This window comes from Capsicum annuum, chromosome 2, assembly GCF_002878395.1.
Source record: "Capsicum annuum cultivar UCD-10X-F1 chromosome 2, UCD10Xv1.1, whole genome shotgun sequence".
Classification (NCBI taxonomy): Eukaryota; Viridiplantae; Streptophyta; class Magnoliopsida; order Solanales; family Solanaceae; genus Capsicum; species Capsicum annuum.
Window position 1 is genome coordinate 98,801,652 of NC_061112.1, and position 21,635 is coordinate 98,823,286.

Sequence of the window (21,635 nt, forward strand, 5' to 3'; positions counted from 1 at the left end):
CGAGTTCAAACATTACATTAAATAAGATATTTATTTAAATAATAAAGATGAATATAATAATTAAATTTAATTTATTTTGAGTATGTAAAGATGGAGAATTTATTTATTAAACCGAATCTTTATCAAAAATATTTTTAAAAGTCGATCGACATTCATCTACCATCTGTAAATTGCAACAAAACCATACAATGATAGAGACATCAAAATAGTACAATTAAATCTAATCTTTACACACAAAATTTTTTTCAAAGTCGTCCGACACTCATCTACCACCTGTAAATAAGAACAAAATAATACGATAATAGAGATATCAGAATAATACAACTAAACCTAACCTTTACGTGAAATTTTTTTTCAAAGCCGACCAACATTTATCTATCACCTGTAAACTTCAACAAAATAATAAGATAAATGTGATTTCAAAATAATACAATTAAACGTAAATTTTAGACACAAAATTTCTCAAAGCCGATCGAGATTCATCTACGAACTGTAAACTACCACAAAATAACAAACTAAAAAGAGATATTACGACAATACAATTAAACCTAACCTTTACCTAAAAGAAATTTTCAAAGCCGACCCACATTCGTTTGGCATCTGCAAATTAAATTAAAACAATAAGATAATAAAGATATCAAAATAATATAATTAAACCTAACTTTTACACAAGAAATTCTTCAAAGCCAACGACCTGTAAACTATTAAAAAAAATATAATAGTGATTACAAAGTTTCGATTTTGATCCAACTAATTCTTGTCTGAGAAAAAATTTTGACCCTAAAGAATGATTTTGAATGAAAACAAAGAATATATATATATATACACACATGTTGAATTCTATTATGCTGACAAAAATAGTGAAGAAGTTGTGGGTTAGAAAATCAAGCATCCATCAACCTAGACATGCAATCGAATCAATTTAGATGAGCATTAATCATATTCTTCCAATAGACAAACCATTTTGTTCTTTAGTTTAACGTACATCTCAATATTTATAAAAGTATTGCCTTAATAGAGTCCTATTTTAGAGGTATTTCTCCTACCATATATTTTAGGAGTCCCATATATTTTAGCAAGTCTAATAGAAAGGAAAATATTAATTAATTTTTCTACCATATATTTTAGGAGTCCCATATATATTAGGAAGTCTAGTAGAAAGGAAAATATTAATTAATTCTTCTACCATATATTTTAGGAATCCTATGTATATTAGGAAGTCTAGTAGAAAGAAAAATATTAATTAATTCTTGTACCATATATTTTAGGAGTCCCATATATTTTAGTAAGTTTAGTTAATATAATAAAAAATAATTAAATAATAAATTTTAAAAAATAGTAAAAAAACAGTTTTGTCTAAAAAGAAAAGTTTTTTAATGAAGGCTAAAAAGTTCAAATCACTTTTCTAAGGGTATTCACACTTTTAATATATTATAGATTATAGATATTATTGACATTTTAATATTTGAATATAAAGTTGTAAATATTATTAATTTTTTAATACGTAAATGACATATAATAATTAATTAGGGAATAACTTATTAGAAGTGATATAATAAAATTAGAAGTGATATAATAAAATTAATATAAAAATAATTGTGAAATTTATTTAGATGAGTCTCATATAAGATTGTCAAGTTAATTTGAAACTTTAATAGTTAGTTTATAATTTTTTATTTATTTTCTCTTTTTTTATAATATTATTAATTTTTTTAATACTTAAATGACATTTAGTAATTAATTAGGGATGAAATAATAAAATTAGAGTTAAGCAGTCGAAATAGACATATCATAAATGTCTTTTATATTTTTTATTAAATATTATTAATTTTTTAATATTTAAATAACATATAATAATTAATTAGAAATGATATAGTAAAATCATTAAAAAAAACTATTTTTAGCCTTTGATAGAATCCGTATTGTGACACCGGCATAATCATAGTTCACTCAGGTTCGTTTCAGATGCAATGTAATGAAAGAGAAGTTTGATTCTCGAAATTTTAGTTTTTAAGGTCTGTTTGATCATAAAAATCATAATTAATTTTTAAATTTTAGTTTTTAAGGTCCTGCTTGATCACGAAAATCATAATTTTTTGAAATTGAAGTTGGAGTTAAAGTTGAAGTTGGAGTTGGAGTTATGTTTGCCCATAAATATAAATTAAAATTATTTTTGAAATTTTGTGAGAGAAGTATGAATGAAAAAAATGAAACCAAGTACGAATTTTGTTTTCACTTTTTTCACTAAAATGAAATAATTTTTTGAAAAGAAAGAAAATAATTTTCATGACCAAACGGCTACTAATTATATCACATAAAAGTTAAAACAAAAAAGTATTTCTTTAATTCAATTTTTCTTGACATGAGAATAAATTTGACTAAAATTTATAGGAATAATACATAAACTTGCCTTTTAACTTAATTTTTAAGATCTTCAATTTTGAACGTGCATAAGTAACATCAAACATATATAAAGTTGAATAAGTAGATACACATGTTCCATGTGACATAATACACATATGACGACATGTAAGATAAGAATTGACCACGTAAGACGACATATAGGATATGTATTTCTACTTGTTTAACTTCGTACAATATCCAAAGTTGATGGTAATAGATGTAAGAGTTGATACATAAAAATGACCCTAAACTTGGCATCAAATTATAACTTTGACCTTAAGCTTTGATAGTTTACAAATAGGACCTTTAACTATTCAAAACCTGAACAAATATGACCTCTGATTTTGCAATCCTATGCGTGAGTCTCACTCGCGCCTACGTGGAAAGGTAATCCAATCACATGGTGCCACGTCGTTAAAAGGGCCGACTTAGAGAGAGGTCATATTTGTGCACTATCAAAGTTTTGCTTTTGGTGTTAAAACGATGTCGTTTTTTTTTTATTATTATTATTGTTATTATTAATAGTAATTTTTTTTTTATTTCTATAGTAGCAGCACCTAACTTTTTTTTAATTTTAAAAAATTATTATTATTATTATTATTATTTTATTTATTTCTATAGCAGCAACACCTAGTTTTTTTTAATTAAAAAAAAGGCCACTAGCAGGGATCAAACCCTCACAGTAGGTTGAAGGAAGTGCCCAAGAAGAGCAAATAACACCACTAGGCTATCTAAGTGCATTGTTTCATGTGATTCAACATTAATAGACGTACATAAATATACATTTTCTATCTTATATATATACAAAGTAATTTTTTTACCGAGGGGGTTCGGGTGAACTCCATGGCAACCATGTAGGTCCGTCCCTCGTTAATTTAATAACGTTAATTTAATAACATCGTTTAATTATGTTAATTTGATAACGTTAATTTAATATACTACTACTACTATACTTGATAAAATTAATTTAATAACGTTTTATTAAAACTATAATTTTTTTTTCTTATTAGTATAGTTTCATCCTAAATTTAATATTTAAATTAATAATATTTAGATATATTATATAACTTAAATTCGTCCTTTGCTTTATAATATATATATATATCCACTCGATTTTTTCATATGAGGCTGACTCGCCTAATTAATAAATCTTCAATATTGCTCTTTTTTCACAGTAACAAAAGAAATTAGATGCCATTTTCATCTTTGAGTCGAAAATAATGAAAAAATAATAGTGAAGAGTCATTTAAAGGTCATATTTGTGTAGTTTTGAATAGTTAAAGGTCATATTTGTGCACTGTTAAAGTTTAAGGTCATATTTATGTATTATGCCCTTAGATTTTAAGCTGGACGTACTCAGTTTTGCGTGTTGAACATGCGTTTTGCCACGTAGGATTGAAGGTCATATTTGTGCAGTTTTAAATAATTAAAGATCATATTTGTACACTATCAAAGTTTAAGATCAACATTATAATTTAGCGTCAAGTTTAGGGTCATTTTTATGTATTGACTCTAGTGGTAATGTAAGACACGTTAAAAGAAAAGTTTAGGTACGGTGAGAAATGCATACAATTTGAATTTTAGAAATCAAACCATAACATGTAAAAGAAGTGATGGAGGATATAGAAAGATAAGACCTTCTTTGAAGAAAGAAAAAATAAAAATACTAATAATCACATGTTACGAGGCAAACGAAGCCAGTTGGTTAGATTCAAAACCATGGGCCTTGCTGTAAATTGCAAATTGAAGTAAAACAAATTGCAGCCAATTAGAACATTGTTTCAAAAATATAAATATTGGCAATCACACTAAAGCCGCTGGCCGAGGCCTGAGGTTCGTTTCTCTCTTTTTCATAGTTTCAATTTGTTTGTGGGCTTTGACTTGACATAAGAAATTAAAGAAAGTCTTTGAATAAACTAATCATATATAGAAAGTTATTATTATTTTTTCAATCTTGTGGTCTAAGGTGAAATGAATTTTGGAAAAAAGAAAGCAAAATTAAAAAATTGATATGGAGGACTATTATAGTGCATTGACTAGTTCTCTACATATGAGATGTTTTGTTTTTTAGGTTTTCTATAGTTCAGCAACCGGATCTGAATAGTGATGATGCATTTTTTTTATGATGTTACAGGCGTATCGTATCCACTATTTGCAGCGGTAGGAGTAGCTGTTGGGATTTGTGGTTTTCAATTGGTTCGCAATGTCTGCATTAACCCTGAAGTTAGGTAACCCCCTCCTTTGTTTTTGCCGTTGGGTTTAATATAGTTATCTAAATTGTCACTCCACAAAATATATTATACTATTTGTTAGTTTGATTTGTTATCTAATTATTTACATAAAAATTAGAAAAAAAATTAGGTGATCTGCAATAGCAAGTTTATTTTATATACCGATGATGCACAAAACTTAAATTTTTATATATTATACTATGAATTGTCTGATTCGTGAAGTTATTTTTTTAAGGAAAAATACCTAAACTTTGCCTGAATTTCAGTTGAGCATACTGAACTTTGCGAGTCTATTATACCTATATTTTTTTTTCGTATTTTAATGATATATATCTACCTACTTGGATAAGTGCGTATAATTCACACACATTTAGCACGTAAGAGTGTAAAAAATCGTTATAAATTTTTTTTTTCCACATAATAACTCCTCAATTTTCTAAATTTTAATAATTTTATGTTTTTTATTTATTTGCTTTCTCTTTTTTTTTTTCTTTCTTCAACAATGGAGTATTCAACAAAACACCATGGTTGCTTCATTATTGAATTGAAATTGGACACAATTTCATCATGCACACATCCCAAATGAGTACCCCAAATAAGTCGTCTTCAACACACCCAATTTATTTCCATCAATTTGACCCAATTTCAACACACACACCAAATGGATCTTCTTCAATTCCATCAAAATAGCAAAATTAACCTTCTTCAGTTCCATCAAAATAGTAAAATTATTTTCATCAATTTAACCCAATTTCAACACACACACCAAATGGGTCTTCTTCAACTCCATCAAAATGGCAAAATTATTTTCATCAACTTGACCTAATAGCAAAATTAACCCACCATTGCTAGTGGTGGATCTACGTACGATTTAGGAATTCATCCAAACCCCCTTTGTCGGAAAATTATACTATTTTTATATGGTCAGAAATATTTTTATGTATATATAGTAGATGTTGAACTCCCTTTGACTAGTCCGTATATTTACTTCTGAACCCCTCAATAAAAATTTTGGCTCTGCCACTGACTATTGCCACCACCAACCAACACACCATTACCGTTGGGAGGAAATTTGTCGGCCAGACATGGTAATGAGCTCATCCCAAGTCATTGTGTTGGATATGGGATCCTTGTGAAAGTCTCAAACATCTGTTTGCTAATTTCTGATTATTAGTTGTTTATTTTGTCATTTTGTTGCTAATCAATTATCACCTCAGATTGATATAGAGAGAAAGAAAAATTCATGGCAATGTTGCCTTTGCTGCTGGTAATTTTGATAGTGGTCAAGATTTTGATAAAAAAATGATGAAAGAATAGGAATGGAGAAGAAAGTAAATAAAAATTATTTTAACAAAACACGTGTAAAAATGAGATTGACGCGTGTATTGCACCGCCAGTCGTCAAAACTGGGTATAGCATTTCAAGGGGAATTAAATTCACTTTAAAAAAGTTTAGGGGTAATAGGAACCTGCAAAGTTCAGTATGCTCAACCGTAAATCCGATCAAAGGTCAGGTATTTTTCTAAGTATTTTTCCTTTTTTTAAAATGTTCATTTTGTACCCTTAATGACATATTTGGATTTATATATAATTGGATGTGTGTCTGCCGGTAAGACGTATTTCATACCTGTATTGTTGCTTCTTAATTTGGTTATATTTGCTCAAAGTGAAATCTTTTGGAACACATTCTTAATCAATGGAGATTGAGTGTACAATTTTAATATTATACATGTGAAAACAATCACAAAAAACCTAGTATAATCCACAAGTGGGGGTTTGGTGAGGGTAGTGTGTATGCAGACTTTACTCTTGCCTTGGGAAAGTAGAGAGGCTATTTCCAATAGGCCCGGCTCAATCCTAGATGAAAAGGACGACAATAGCAACAAGCAGGAACAACAACAGAAAATACAATAAACATGCTAACAAATCAATTCAAGGAAGTGGAAATCTAGGACAACGAAAATACAAGACAAATGCTAATTCTCTCGGATTTATACATGTGCGAAAAATTAGGGATAATTGTCAATTATGGAAGGAACAACATAACTACAAGGTGGAAAAAGAAAAATAAAGTACGGAAAAGTTTTCAACAAGGTAGAAATCTTGCGGGGCAGGGGTAGTAGAGAAGTCTGGGACTGGAGTGTGGTGCTGTATTAACAGCAATTTTACAGAGCAAATGAACTTTTACAGGTAGGTGATTTATCTCTATCCCTTTGCCATCCATAGTTGGGAGGAACTTTTTGGGACACTAAGCTTATTTCTGTTTAGTAATTTATTGAAAATCTAAACATTTATTTCCCCGTCTTAAAAGGGTAAGGATTTGAGGTCCCTAGGCTGCTTTATACAGCTTAGTTTGCTATATTTGTATCAATTGCTATTCCTTTATTTTTGTTTATTACCTCATCACTGAAGCTTTAAAGGTCATGAGAGATGTAAACAATTTCCACTGCAACTTTTGTGCAGTGTTTAAATGAGCTTCTGAGGTTTGTAATGGAGAGATCTTCTTTGGTTGAGACCATCCTATTTTAGACATTTCCTTTTAAATTGATATGGAAACTAAAGAGGATAAACTGTGTGTCAGAGGACTTTGAAATTCTCTAAACTGCAGTTCTGTGCTACCTTATCTTTTAATATTGATTGTTTGTTTAGCATTTTGCGTATTTGGTCGTTCACTATTGTATTAAATGTTCTCTCTTTAAACCAAGTAAAAGGCTAAGGAAATTGTAGGACCTTCAACTTCTCTGAGGTGCAGCTTCTTGCTACTTGTAATTATCTCTGTTCTTTGGATCCATTGCAGTTGATGTTTTTCTTTTTATCTGGACTGCATAAAGAAATAAAGTGGAGTTGTAGAAAGTAGAAAAATTGTGATATATTCTATATTTCACCGATGTTTTTGTGTTCTGCGAAACATAGGGTGACCAAGGAAAATAGGGCAGCAGGAGTGCTGAAGAACTTTTCAGAAGGGGAAAAATATGCAGAGCACGCTCTTAGGAAGTTTGTTCGTAAAAAGGCTCCAGAAATCATGCCATCTATCAATGGCTTCTTCGGCGACCCTAAGTGATGGCCAAATTTAAGCCTAAAATTTATAATTTGTTTCGACATGTGAATTAGATAATCTGGACTGACTAGTTTTATGTACTAGATTGCATTCGAAATGGAAAGAAAATATCAAATTAATGTTATTGACAATCGCAATTGCCTGTCTCTTACATTGTACCTTTGCATTTTTCATTTATATCTGCTGAATTTTTCTCTCCAAATGTTCTCATTCACTAATCATAAATGAATATCACTATTTACCTTAGTAGGATTACAAGTAACTACTGTGTTTCTTGGCTCAGTACTGCCTCACACATTTCACTATTTGACTAACCATTTCAAATTGCCACTTCTTCTGGAGTAACTGCTAGGTCTTTCTCAAAGTTGAGTGACCTTTATTTTTGGGTTAATATTCACGAAAATATCTGAACTTTAACCAAATTCTTAGTGGAACATATTGAACTTTGCGAGGGTCTTATTACCCCCTATACTTTTTTAATTCAAATTAATTTCCCCCTGGATTTTTTAAAGTGGAATTAATCCCCCCCAAAAATATTATACCCAATTTTTACGGTGGGAAGTGTGGTACACTCGCTGTTTCTTCTCCATTTTATCACTTTTCAATATTTTTTCACCATTACAACTATATTAAATATTCCAAATTATTTCATTGAGTCAATTTCAAATTTCAAGTCCATTCTTATCACTCCAAAAGTTTTCAAATTCAATTTTCAGTTTCAAACTTTGAATTCCATTGAGTTTATGAAGAAAGTTTTCTCAAATAATTGAATGGGATCTTTCATTAATTTTTCATTAAAATTCGAAAGATTCAATTAGCGAGTTCCACTAATGGAAGATTCAATGAAACTCGCTAATTGAAAACTCAATGGAAGATTCAATTTCCATTAATGGAATTCGAAAGATTCGAAAAATTTAATTTCATGTATGAAGATAAAAATACAGACTGTACATGTATGAAGCTATTCAATCTTCCGTTAATGAAACTTGGAAGATTCAATTTCCATTAATGGAACTCGAAAGATTCAATTAGCAAGTTTATGAGTTTGAATCTTCTGAATCTTCCATTGAGTTTCAATTAGCGAGTTCCATTAATCTTTCAGAATGGAAACTGAAACGGAATCTTCAAGAATTAATTTAAATTCAACAATGGAGCAACCATTGTTGAAGAAAAGAAAGAAAGAAGAAAGAAGAAAGAAGAGAGAAAAGAGAAAAGAGAAGAGAGAAGAGAGAAGAGAGAAGAGAGAAGAAAAATAATGAAAAAATAAATAAAAAATATAAAACTTTAAATAATTATAACATTAAGGGGCTGTTTGGCAAAAAACAAGAGTTTATAACGTTTTTAACACTTTTCACGCGCTCAATGCGCGTGACTAACACGCAATGGGCCAAGTAGAATATATATGCCATTAAAATACGAAAAAAAAGTCTGGGAGGTAATAGGACCCCCCCTCCCCCGCAAAGTTCAGTATGCTCAACTGATAATCTGGTCAAACTTCAGGTATTTTTTTGAGTATTCTTCCTTTATTTTTTAAGGCGAAATGATTTAGTGGATCTCTTATTTTTCCGAGTTTGTAAAGTAAACATTTTTACTAGTGGTGTACATAGGCCGGGTTTGTTTGATTTTTTATTGAAAAAAATCAAACCAATTATGTCGGTTTATTAAAATTATAAACCAAATCAAATCAACATAAAATGGGTTTTTTCGGTTTAGGTTTAAGTTGGTTCTTTCAACTTTTTTGAGTTTTCTTGGTTTTTTTATAATCTTTATTTTCTTACAATTATATTGTGATTGAAGATTAGATCAAGTATGTTTTCACTCATGTGCTAATTAAAAGCCATAATTATGAAAAATTGAGGAGCGAAAAAACTCTTTTGAAACTAAAAAATTAGATGAAGAGTGAAAAGTTTAGGTTTTAAGTTTATATTGGGTTTTGAATCATTTTATTAGCAATTAATGGATAAATATTACAACTTAAAGACCCAAATATATATATATATATATATATACACACACACACACACACACACACACACACACACATATATATATATATATTACATCTACTTTCTAAATATTGAAAATTAATAAAACTAATGGAAAAAGTATTTAAAAAGTAGATTATAATTAATATTTTATGTATAAAAAGTTAAATTACACAGAGAACATGCATACATACATACACACACACATAAATATATTATGTCGGTTTGATTTGGGTTCGGTTTGACTTTTTTTTGGTTAACACCAAATCAAACCAAGGATGGTCGTTTATTTTTCAAACACCAAATCAACCAAACTAAACCATAAGCTGGTTTTTTTTCTCGATTTGGTTTGGTTCTTCGGTTTGATTTGTGTAAGACCTCGCAAAATTTCTAGCTTAATTCAGTCCTTTAAGCTTGTTAAGAGGTCCAGGCTTAGAAAATTCTAGCTAAGTTTCCACACGATGTTTAAGTTGACTCATGATCAGGAATGTCAATAGGGGTTCCAAACAAGTTTCGGATTCTTCGAACCTCGTTTGACAATGTTTGAAGTCCCAAAACAGTGGACCAACGCGATCTTGGTGCACCGCGTAGCCTAACACGTTGGTTAATATTTTCCCTAGCTACCAACGTGCTATTCTAGTAACACGGCGCGATCTTGGCGCGACGCGTTGGATATCGCATCGATGCCATCGACGCGCCGCGTCAAATATCGCGTCGACAACCCAGTATTCAGTAATTAAAAAGTCGCATCTCTAAGGGCATTTGAGTCTTTTTCCCTTGACCTTCAGCCTTCAAAAAATAAAATTTAGCCCCTTTAGAGACACAATACAATCATTATTCTCAAAATTTCTAAGAACAAAACCCTAGGGCTATTAATCCAAGATTCAAATTCAAGAGAATTCACCATCAGTCTTCCCAAATTCAAGCAATAAGGTCTGTAAAGTGTTCATCCAATGATCCCTTTCATCCTTGGAGCTCAAGAAACCAATTTTTAAATCATGAATGGTGATTTCCATGTTGTGGGTTGTATTTTATCCATGTTGATATTAATGTATGATTTTCCAAGTTGAAATCTTTAATGTATCTCATGATATTATGATAGCATGCATGTTGAAATTTGAATTCTCTTATGTTAAACTCTGGAAGTATGAACTTAAGATGATAGCAATGATGCTTTACCATGTTGTCCATACCCAAATACAAGATTATGCCTTCTAGGTGTTTGTCAAAATGCTTAAGTGAATGAATCATGAAATTGTGACTCATTTGTAATCTAAATGATTATCCCATGATATATTCATGTGTTTAAGTTGCCTCTTATGCTAAAACTATATTTTGTAATGAATTGATGAAATGCCCATGGGATTAAAATTGTGAAATCATGATATGATGCACGCCTTCCTATTCATGTGCAAATTTATGACTTTCAAAGTCCTCATGAAATCCCTCAATAATTGTATTGTGAGTTGATGACTATTGTCCTGTGTTCAAGAATGGTCATGTCTTATTATTTTCATGCTATCGAGTCCTAGGGGTATTTAATACCCGATAATTTAGCTGTGTGCCTAGAGCTAGTGTCAGTTTTCAAGATACTCTCAATCAAGCCATGATCAGTAGAATTCAGTCTGTTATAGAACTCAGGAAAACTCAGTAATCTCAGTGTCTGTCTAGTCCCATTCAGTATTCAGTTAAATCCTCAGTAAACTCAGTCAGTTATCAGAATTTAAAAGTATTTCGTCAGTCAACAAAACTCAGTGAACTCAGTCCAGTTCAGCCCAGTATAATCAGTTCAGTGTCTATTCAGATGGGAGTAGGTTTTAGCATCGAGTGAACCCAAGGATGAGAACTCAGCTGCTAGCAAAGGGTGTGATTCTTAGAAGCAATCCTTGCGTTCCAGAACTACGTAGCCAATGTAGATTGAGACATCAAACCCGCTAGATGAGGGTTAATGAGGTGGCTTAACCTGTTAGATGAGGGTCCCACCATTTTCGTTAGAGTACCTGATAGATGAGGGTCACTCACAGCTTGTCCTTATCAGTGGCGCGGTATTAACACCTTTCCAATTGGGGTTATTGATTGACCCCAACTCAGCTATATTATCTTATTTGGGACATGTTGGTTAGATGACTACCTCCCACAGTCTCAGTCTTCAGTAAAAAACTCAGATAGTTCTACAGATTTTAAGACTGTCAGATGCAGTCTCTCATCTTAGTACGAAACTCAGCTAGTTTCATCATAATCAGGACTGTCAGATAAAATCACTCGGTAAACAACATATCAGTTATCAGTAATTCATGTTATCAATAAACACAGTATTCAGAATCCTCATGATTCCAGTTACAGTTGTGTATTCATGCATGTATTCTGACGCAGTCATGTTCATGTTATTTAGTCAGTTATAGTTCATGCATATGAACCATTGCACTCAACCTAACTCACTTTGCATACCAGTACATTCTCACGTATTAACGCATACTTTTCTCTTATGCTATGGTGTTTTATACCAAAAGTTTGGACGCTCAGGCTCCCGATCGCATTTAGCAGTTCAGGTTTCAGCAGTCAGAGTCAGTGGTGAGTTTTCATAGTTCGAGGACATGATTATTTCACTATTTTAGTACTTTAGTACTTATTTTATTTCAGCAGTTGGAGTTAGTTGGGGACATATCCCATTAACTCCTTATTCAGACAGTTTAGAGGCTTTTTCAGACTATAGCATATTCAGACAGTTATTTCAGTTTTGGGTACTTTTATACCTTATTCAGACATTGTTTTATTCAGTATTGTTCAATTTTGAACCTTATGGCATTTCAGCCAATTATTTTGCATATTTTAGTAATATTATACAGTTTGCAGCAGGTACCAATCATGGATTAGCTTTTCTTCGGGATTATGAGCACTGTGCAGCGTCCGAGGTACCACACTCGGGGAATTACAATTTGACTTGACAGTTTGGTTTGTACATCCTTGATCTTTACATTTTAAATTCTATTTCGATGTGCAGTAGCAGAGCCAAATTTTTTATTAAGGGGGTTCAGAAGTAACATACAGACTAGTCGAAAGGGGTTTAACATCTACTATATATACATAAAAGTATTTTTGACCATTTAAAAATAGTATAATTTTCTGACGAAAGTGGTTCAGATGAACCCCCTAAATTCAATGTGGCTCTTCCACTGTCGATGTGTGTAACATAACCGCTTCCACGTCAGCTTTCACATCATTTCTAAATGTTGCATTAAATTTCACGTTAATTTTAAAATGCCACATAAGAAATTAAGGACTAAAAACCGATAAACCAAAAATTGATAAAAAATATCTTATTGATTTGGTTATCGGTTTAACATATTTAGAAATCAAAAATCGATAAACCAAATCGATAATACATAAAATCGAACCAAACCGACCGGTGCACACCCCTAATAGAAATGGCAAGAAAAAGGTAACCTCTCCATCCAATGCGTAGGATGACCACAACCCGCAACCTTGATTTGCTCCGACTGAGGAGCGACTTGGACTTTCTGTTCCAGGGTCTTGCCGCTGATCAGCGACGGCTAGACATGGAGCTTCACCGGATGTCCCATTTCCTTTGGTCCATAGCTGAGACGCTCCACTTGGACCCCTACTACCTAATCACCCCCTACTTCCCCTAGGATAGTGTAATTTAGAAAAATGTGGTTAATTGCTGAAGTTTTTATGGTGGCTTCATTTTGTAAATGAAAACTTTCCTTTTGTCTTTTTTGCTGGGATTATGTCCCAACATTAGTATATGTAAATGCAATGAACTTTATAATTAAAAAACTTTCATTTATGTTCAACTTTGTGTTTAATTTATCTTCAGCATTGTCTTAAATTTTTTATTTTTGGTCCCTATATTTCAGTAATAGCCATTTCTGATAATGAATATTTATGTCTTCTATAATCATCAGTACGATATGTTTATGTCTTCTATAATCGATCATTAAAGTTTAATATAGACCCTTTCATTGTATGGCCTAAAAGACCCGTTTGAACAAGGACTACAGATTGTTTAGTTAATGGTAAGAAGGAAAATATTGAAGAAATACTAGACTATGCAAAATATGTATTATATAATGATGTCTTTGTTGATGATTCAGTGTATAGACTTATTATCGATTTAACAGTATGTCAATTATCGACCTACTCAATGGTCTATGATCAACTTATTGAATATATGGACAAGTTAAAATAATGGCAAAAAAGAGAAATTAAATAACATAAAATTAAAGTATGTCAATTAACACCATTCAAATATTATAAAGCAATTTAGATACATAAATTGTGACACCCAATCACTATTGAACGTGATCAAGTGTTATCTAAGGCATGCTATAGTCGTTGATCATTAAAATGAGACTAAAAAAAGGAGAAAAATAAAATAAATTAAATTAAAATACAATGAATATGAATCATCCAGGAACTACAAAACAACTACATATCATGAAATGAGATTAGACGTGTGTGATGGGCATAAATAAGAGTGATAGTTGTCACTTGTGGGTGTTCACTGGATAAATAATATTTGAAAGCATGTAGTCCTTCTCAATGCAAACGTTTGTTTTGAGTAATTGGTTGTTACTGCCATTGCTCCCCCTTATACTCATTTGATCGAGTACCCAAGTCACTTACATTGCGTGAATGATGTTTATTTATTTTATTTTATTTCTTTTTTTAATTCGATCTTACTTGTCAATATACCTATGATGATATCATGCATATATTATAGATAAATATCTTTATCTATATCAGACAATATTAATTGTAATACCCCCTATTTTCGAGCTAGAAATTAAACCATCGTTCTTACGTGTGTAAGCTATAATCCCCTGATTATATTTGAATTCATGTTTCATAATATTTATCATAGTGTGTGAAGTTCTTTCGAGATGAAAAATATCCATAGGAATCACTTAGAACAAAGTTGAGCTAAGAGTCTTTGATTCGTCCAAAGTTTGATATTCGATTCTACAAGGGTCTACTTTGAACGTGTATAAATTTTGATATACATAAAATTTTTAAGCTCAAGACCTACCAAATTGTATATATAATTGAGTCAGCTTTTCAACGATACTAATTTTGGCTAAATTCGATACCCGAACAAAAAGTTATAGCTATTTTCGTGAGAGGTAGTGAGGGTGCGCGATAAGTCCGCACCGCGGGGGTTAGACCACCGGGATAAGGAGGGCATCGTGGGGTCTATCACTCCAGACTGAATATCGCATCTTCTGGTCCATTCCTTCACATCTTTAATTCCTTAAGGGTCAAGGGGCACTTTGGTCCTTTTCCCTCAACCCAAACGTCCAAGGGATGATTTATAGCATCTAAAAGCACATTAATTGCCCATCTTCCTCAAAATTTCTCACGTAAAAACCCTTTCCTTTCCCTTATGAACAAAGTTCAACTTTCTCCTCTCAAGATCACAAAGAATTTAGGATTTTGGAAGATTCAAGATTTCTTCCCCAAGAAATTCAAGAACTCAAGTTTCAATTTTGAGTTTCTTCACGAATTCTTCAATTAAGGTATGTGAGAGTTCATCCATGGGTTCCCTTTCACCTATGGGGCCCAAAAGTACTTTTCTTTCAATTGAAGAATGAATCTTCTATGATTATGGTAGTTTGATTTGATTTTATTCTGGTAAATGGACAGAAAGTCAGAAAAAATACGCAACGGTAGCCTATGAAATGCTAACTATTGTAAAATGTGTGTTAAAATTCCAAGATGATTTGTATAACCAAAAATTTATAATTCGTACTGATGCTCAATCAGTTAAATTTATGTTTAATAAAGACTTCAAACATGATGATTCTAAATTAATATTTGCGCGGTGGCAAGCTCAATTAGCCCTGTTTGATTATGAAATACAATATAAAAAGGGTAGTGAAAATTCTTTGCCAGATTTTTTATCTCGAGAATATTTGATATGAGTTTTTACACATATTTCCTCTCTGAAAAAATTATTATAACTATCATCAAATGCATTCCTTTGAATGAAGATATTCATTTTCTTATCTTAGAAACGCTAATTCATCGCTTAATAGAAGAAGAATTTTTTGAAAATCACAATGAATTCATTGATAATGAAATCTATTGGTTTGACATTGACTTAAGTGACTAATGTTTACAGATATCATGAAACTCTTTCTACACTTCTTCTCTGCAAAGTTCTTACTCACCTTTATAAAGGCAGTTCCTCTGAATAGGGATTTACACATGCTCATCTTACGGAAAGTTATTGACGATCTTATTACAACAGATACACTTTATGAAGATCTCATCGAATATATGTCATGGTATGCTGATCCAATTCCTGATCCAATTTCTTAATTAATGCAGTATGGATCCTCCTTGGCAAATCGCCAAAGGTCGAGGACGAGGTGGAAGAAATCAAAATTCTTCATATCGAGGTGGAAGAACAAACCCTTCATATTTTGATCGACAAAATTCTGCATATAACTCTGCCAGTTCTAATTTTCCTGTTTTACAACAAGGAAATCGAACTTTGATCAATTCAAAAATTCATGGTGATACATCATCCTCATCAAAAGCTTCGAATATTGGTTCCTCTATACATCTAGAAGATATCCCTGAAACTCATCCATTATTCAAACAATTACAATCTTATTTATCTGATCAACAAAAAACTGCAGATTCCTTTGCATCCATGGTTCAAGAAAACACTGACGATAAACCTTCATATGAAAAACTAGAGGCCTTATTTTACATATTGAAAATCAGCATATTCCTGCGCAAGAAAATTCAGAAGAAGCCTGGCGAATACTTAAAAACTATCTTACTGCTAATGTCTATTTTACTGGAGAATCTTACAAAACTCGCACTTATTATGAGCACATTCTCGTACAAACATTCAGTGCCACCTTTGACCACAGCCCCCTCGGCGAAACTACCCCGGGTGTACATGGATATTCCAAGATGGTCATCAAAAAACTTATTCCTATTGAAGAATGGGGCATTTCGTCCATGACACAACGATCTATACCAATGGGGCCGATGGGACAAACTCTCGCCAATTTCACTTATCGTATATGATAGTATGTACGTATATGTACCTCACGTTTTCGAACCTTTAAAAATCTTTAAAAAAATAGAAAAATAGATGGTTGAGAAACAAATAGAAAGCAAAATGCATGGAAGTAACAAATTTGGCAAAAATGGACTTGGTTTTAGCTTCTGGAAAATTTTGCGTCTTAGCACTAGATTTGCAAAACTCCTAGTCTGAAATTTAACAAACTTAACTTGTATTTTTCAATTCTTGGAACCAACATTTGCACTTAAACAAATAAGCATCTCCTTTAAGAGAGGAGCAACTAAGCGACCACATCTCACCATTACAGGCCTTGGCAATTCACGAAGGTTAAAAATAAAATCAAGTAGACAACCATTGTAATTCAAAAATGTTAGCAACGAATACAATTAAGTAAGAACAAACTAAAGAGGAGGTTCCAAGTTCTCTAATAGAATCCGTCACCAAGTCGAAAGCCAGAAGAAAGCTAAGCTCTATCAAACAAAGAAAGTAGTGGACATGAGCTCTAGTTTGCGCGGAGGCAAGAGTTCTTTTGAACTCCAAGTATACTCCAGCGGTGTACATGTACAAGAAAAGTAAAGGATTAAAAATCGAACTTGAATTAAGTAAATAAGTAACAAAATAATATGCGATTCTATAACCGAATAACTCGAACATTCAATGTCGGGATTAAGCAAGCACATAAAAGAAAATGAGTAAACTCGAACAAATAACTTAACGTCCTACGTTATGATCAAGCAAACATGTGAAGGAAAATGGGTAAACCTGAAACATGATTCCAGTAAACAATCACCCAAATGGAGCTAATTGGTGCATATTTTAACAAATAAAAGTTGGATAAAGCCTCAGGCAAATAATCCCTCCACACGCAAACTAAAATTGTCATCCTATTCCAGAGAAAATCAAGAACAACTCCAAACTAACACTTTGTTTGGATAGTGGTTTGTCATGGTTTCATAACGTACAGTTCATAAATACAATGTTTGGATAGACTGTATCGTTCATTATTGTGTAATAACAATTTTATTGTTTGGTTTGACAATATGGTATTGTATTGTAGCTGATAAATTTTCTAAACCGCCCTTAATCATTATAAATGTTAAATTTATCAATAATTTTTAATAAAATAATTTTCTTCCTACTAATCTGTCATAAATTATACCATGTAAATATATTAAATTGTTAATTTTATGTAAATTCTAACAAAGTCAATAAAATATAAATCAAATAAATAAAATCGAATTTATTTTTTATAGTAACAAATTTTATTTCTTAAGGGTGTTTTGAAACGTGATACCAATGACAAGTACAAAGTTTGAATGCATTTTTTTTGCATATGCTACGGGTGTGTTCGGTGTGGAATCCCAAAAAAAATATTTTTCAAGAAAATAATTTGTTTCTTACTTATTTTTTTGTGTTCGTAACACAAGTAGAAAAATATTTTCTAAATGCATTTGTATATATTTAACAAAAAATAATAAAAACGAATATGATAAAGGAAGGCAGGGTAAGAAAAAAATTGATTTTTTTTTTTAAAATTAGAGGTGGGAGTAGGGGGTTGGGATAAGGGGTAGGGGTAAGAAAAAAATTCTATTTTTTTTAAAAAACACTAATTTAAATATTTTTTTTTTTTGTTTGGGGGAAGGTGGAGGGAGGGCTAGTAGGGGATGAGGGTGGTGTAAGAAAATTTTCTTAAAAGTTTTAAAAAATAAATTTTAAAAATAAAAATGAAATTGGTGGGGGGAGGGTTAGTAGGTGTTGGGTTGGAGAGGGTCGAGTAAGAACAAGTTTTTGAAATATTTTTAAAAAATAAATTAAAAAGAAAAGGGTTTTGGTGGGGTTGGGCCGGGTCAAGTCAAAGAAGGGGGGTGGGGGTTGAGGCTGGTGGGGTGGGGGTCAAGGTAGGAGGAGGTGGAGAGTTAAATAATATAAAGTGAGGATAAAATGAAATTATATAATATTAAGTAAGTATATAATTGGAAAAAAGAAGAAGCAAACCATGTGATCCCACCAAATTGGTGGTCACATAAAATAGGGATTTTCATGGTTACCAAACCATGAAATTAAATCAAACCATACGATACCATACATTTTAAGAAATAATCAAAACAAACATGACTCTCTTAATAGCTATACCATACCATACCACGGGAAACCACCATCTAAACAGAGGGTAAAGAAATTCCAATGGATGGGATCATAACAATGTAAACCAAATCGAATTCAAGTGCGCAGGTATACTTATGCTTAGCAACCCTCTTTTACCGTCTGTGATTGCAAGGAAACAAATCTAAAACAACTACTAATGAAAAACTTGACTTAGAGACCAAACATTCATAGAATAGGGAGGGGTGTATTTTTTTTTCTAAAGTAATTCTTGCAACTACACATAATGATCAAATAAGATTATTTTAAAAACCATTAAAGAACATGGAAATATGTTGCACACACCGTATATAGATACATATATATGTTGCACTTCAAAATTTGTGAAAGAAGAAGAAAAAAATAGAGTTCCCAGGGAGATAATTTAATGGACGAGACGTGTATACCTTGTATTAATATCCTGTAACTTAGCTATTATTGAACCCAAATAAACATGTAAAAGTAAATAAGCAGAGAACTTATAATCAGTCATGCTTTGAAATAGGAAAAAGAAAATAGTGATCTCCTGCCATGAAGTCATTGACAACTAGCACCAACTTAGGCGTTGTTCAAATCCCAGAAATATATGTACAAACGATCAATGATACAAATAACATAATATTATATAAAGTGATTGAGAAACTGTTTAAGACAACTGGTGCATAATCAATAGTGATCGCTTAGTGAAGTATAAACTCAGGTTATAATCATGTTCATGCGATAAAATCAAGTTGCACTGACCTACAAAAATTTGTATGAATCAAATTTCAAATCTTAAACTCGCAAAGACTCTTTTCATGTTAAGTTAGAAGTTGAGAAATCATTTAAGCACACAGCTGGACCAAGATACGTCAAGCAACTAAAGCCATGTTCTAGCATTCAAGTAAAAAATTAAGATTTCATGACGAACAACCAACATATATAAAGTTTTTAGCATTTGTGGAGCCCTTTTGATGCTAAACCAGAGGCTGCTAACACCTTTTAAAGGCACAGCTAGATAAGAGGGAAGTTAAATAACTATTACCATGTCTTAAAACGTCCAAACGAACACAACGCTGATCTTACACGAGCCACCAACCAGACACAAACTGTGAACCGCGTAAACTTGTTCATAGATAGTCCACAAGTTATAAATATTTGACTGACGCTTAATCACTAATAAGCAAAAGTAAATGACCAGAAGATATTTGTTTATTCATATTTCTCAATCAGAACAAATCAACTAGAATGTATAACCACCAAACCAAACACGACCAGTGAATTACAAAGCTAAAATAAGAATCACGATAATTAAGGTGGGATAAATTTTACTCTTACAGGTGTTCACGAGACCCCCGTCGACCCACATCAAAAGGTAAAAGAAACTTAAAAAAAAAGACAAACACCTATGCGCACATATCCACAAGAACCACATATTCACACACGAAGCAACATTCGAAATCAAAATTTACATTTTGTCTGCAAGACTAAACACAACAACCACAACACCAGCTTGAAATTGAGGTGAATCCCATGTTCATAGAATCAAAATATATGAAGGAAAGGAAACAAAATGAAATGAAGGGAGGCTGGTTCGCACCTTTTTTGGTGCAGCAAAAGCGGAGCTACCAAGATGAGGGTTTTCTGGCGACGAATTCAACTCCGAGGATTCCGAGCGTTTGCGCTCTAACTTTGTTCTATTATCACTCGTTTTTGACACTATTTCCTGTCTTTCCTCAATTTTTCAACGTTGTACTCACTCTGATTTCTTCTTTCTCTTTCTTTTCTAACCTCTTTTGATCCCTTCTTTCTCTTACTGGCCTCTCTTCTCTTCTTTTTCCCCTTTCTTCAACGAAATTGGATACAACTATTTATAGCCCATAAATAATCCATTTTGAATTTCAAAACTTAACCCTTTGAGATATGGAAAGGATTCAGATTTGACAAAGGTGAAAGGAGATGAAAACATATCCCCATAATTCGAATTTGATTGATAGTTTGACATCGGATTGGATTTTGAGCAACAAAACAAGCAACCAAGAGTCTGAAGTCAATAATGAAGGCTCAATATATCAGAGGTAAAGAGAGGAGAGTTTCATTTGATTGATATCATTGTACACTGTTGTTGTTATGGGAGGGAGGAGAGTAACAGAAACAATTTTGAGTCAGGGCACTATTGATACTCAGAGGTGATTGACGGGGTTAGATAGGTTCAGTGGATTTTCGGGATGGGGGAGATGGGTTGCGCAGATAGTGTTATTTTCTTCTACGGGTACGCAGAATCTGTATATACAGAACAAGTACTTCAATTAGAGTTCAAGTATAAACAAGAATACAATGAATTATATCAAATACCCTCAACACAAGATCAAAATGACCTTTCCAAGAGGTGTATTTTATTTTTTCTAAAAAATAGATGAAATAGAAATGAATAAGGCCAAGTCGTCCAAATTCACGCAGTTTTCTGAAGAAAACAATTTCCCTCACTGTACCCGAGGTTATGGAATTTTTTCTCCCAGGATAAAATGACCTTCAATCCAAATATAACGATACCTCAAATATTTGGACTCGTCAAACGCACTCAACAGTTTGAATGATCACACAGAATTTTTGAAGACAAGAAAAGTATTTTTTATTATGAAATTTCGTATCAAAACCTGTGGATGAAAGCAGGTTTATATAGCCATAACATGTCTCTTCTGAAAAGAAGAGTTGGTTCACTTCAAAGGTTACACCTTTGCTGTAAGTTCATGTCTGTTCATCAAAGATTGCATC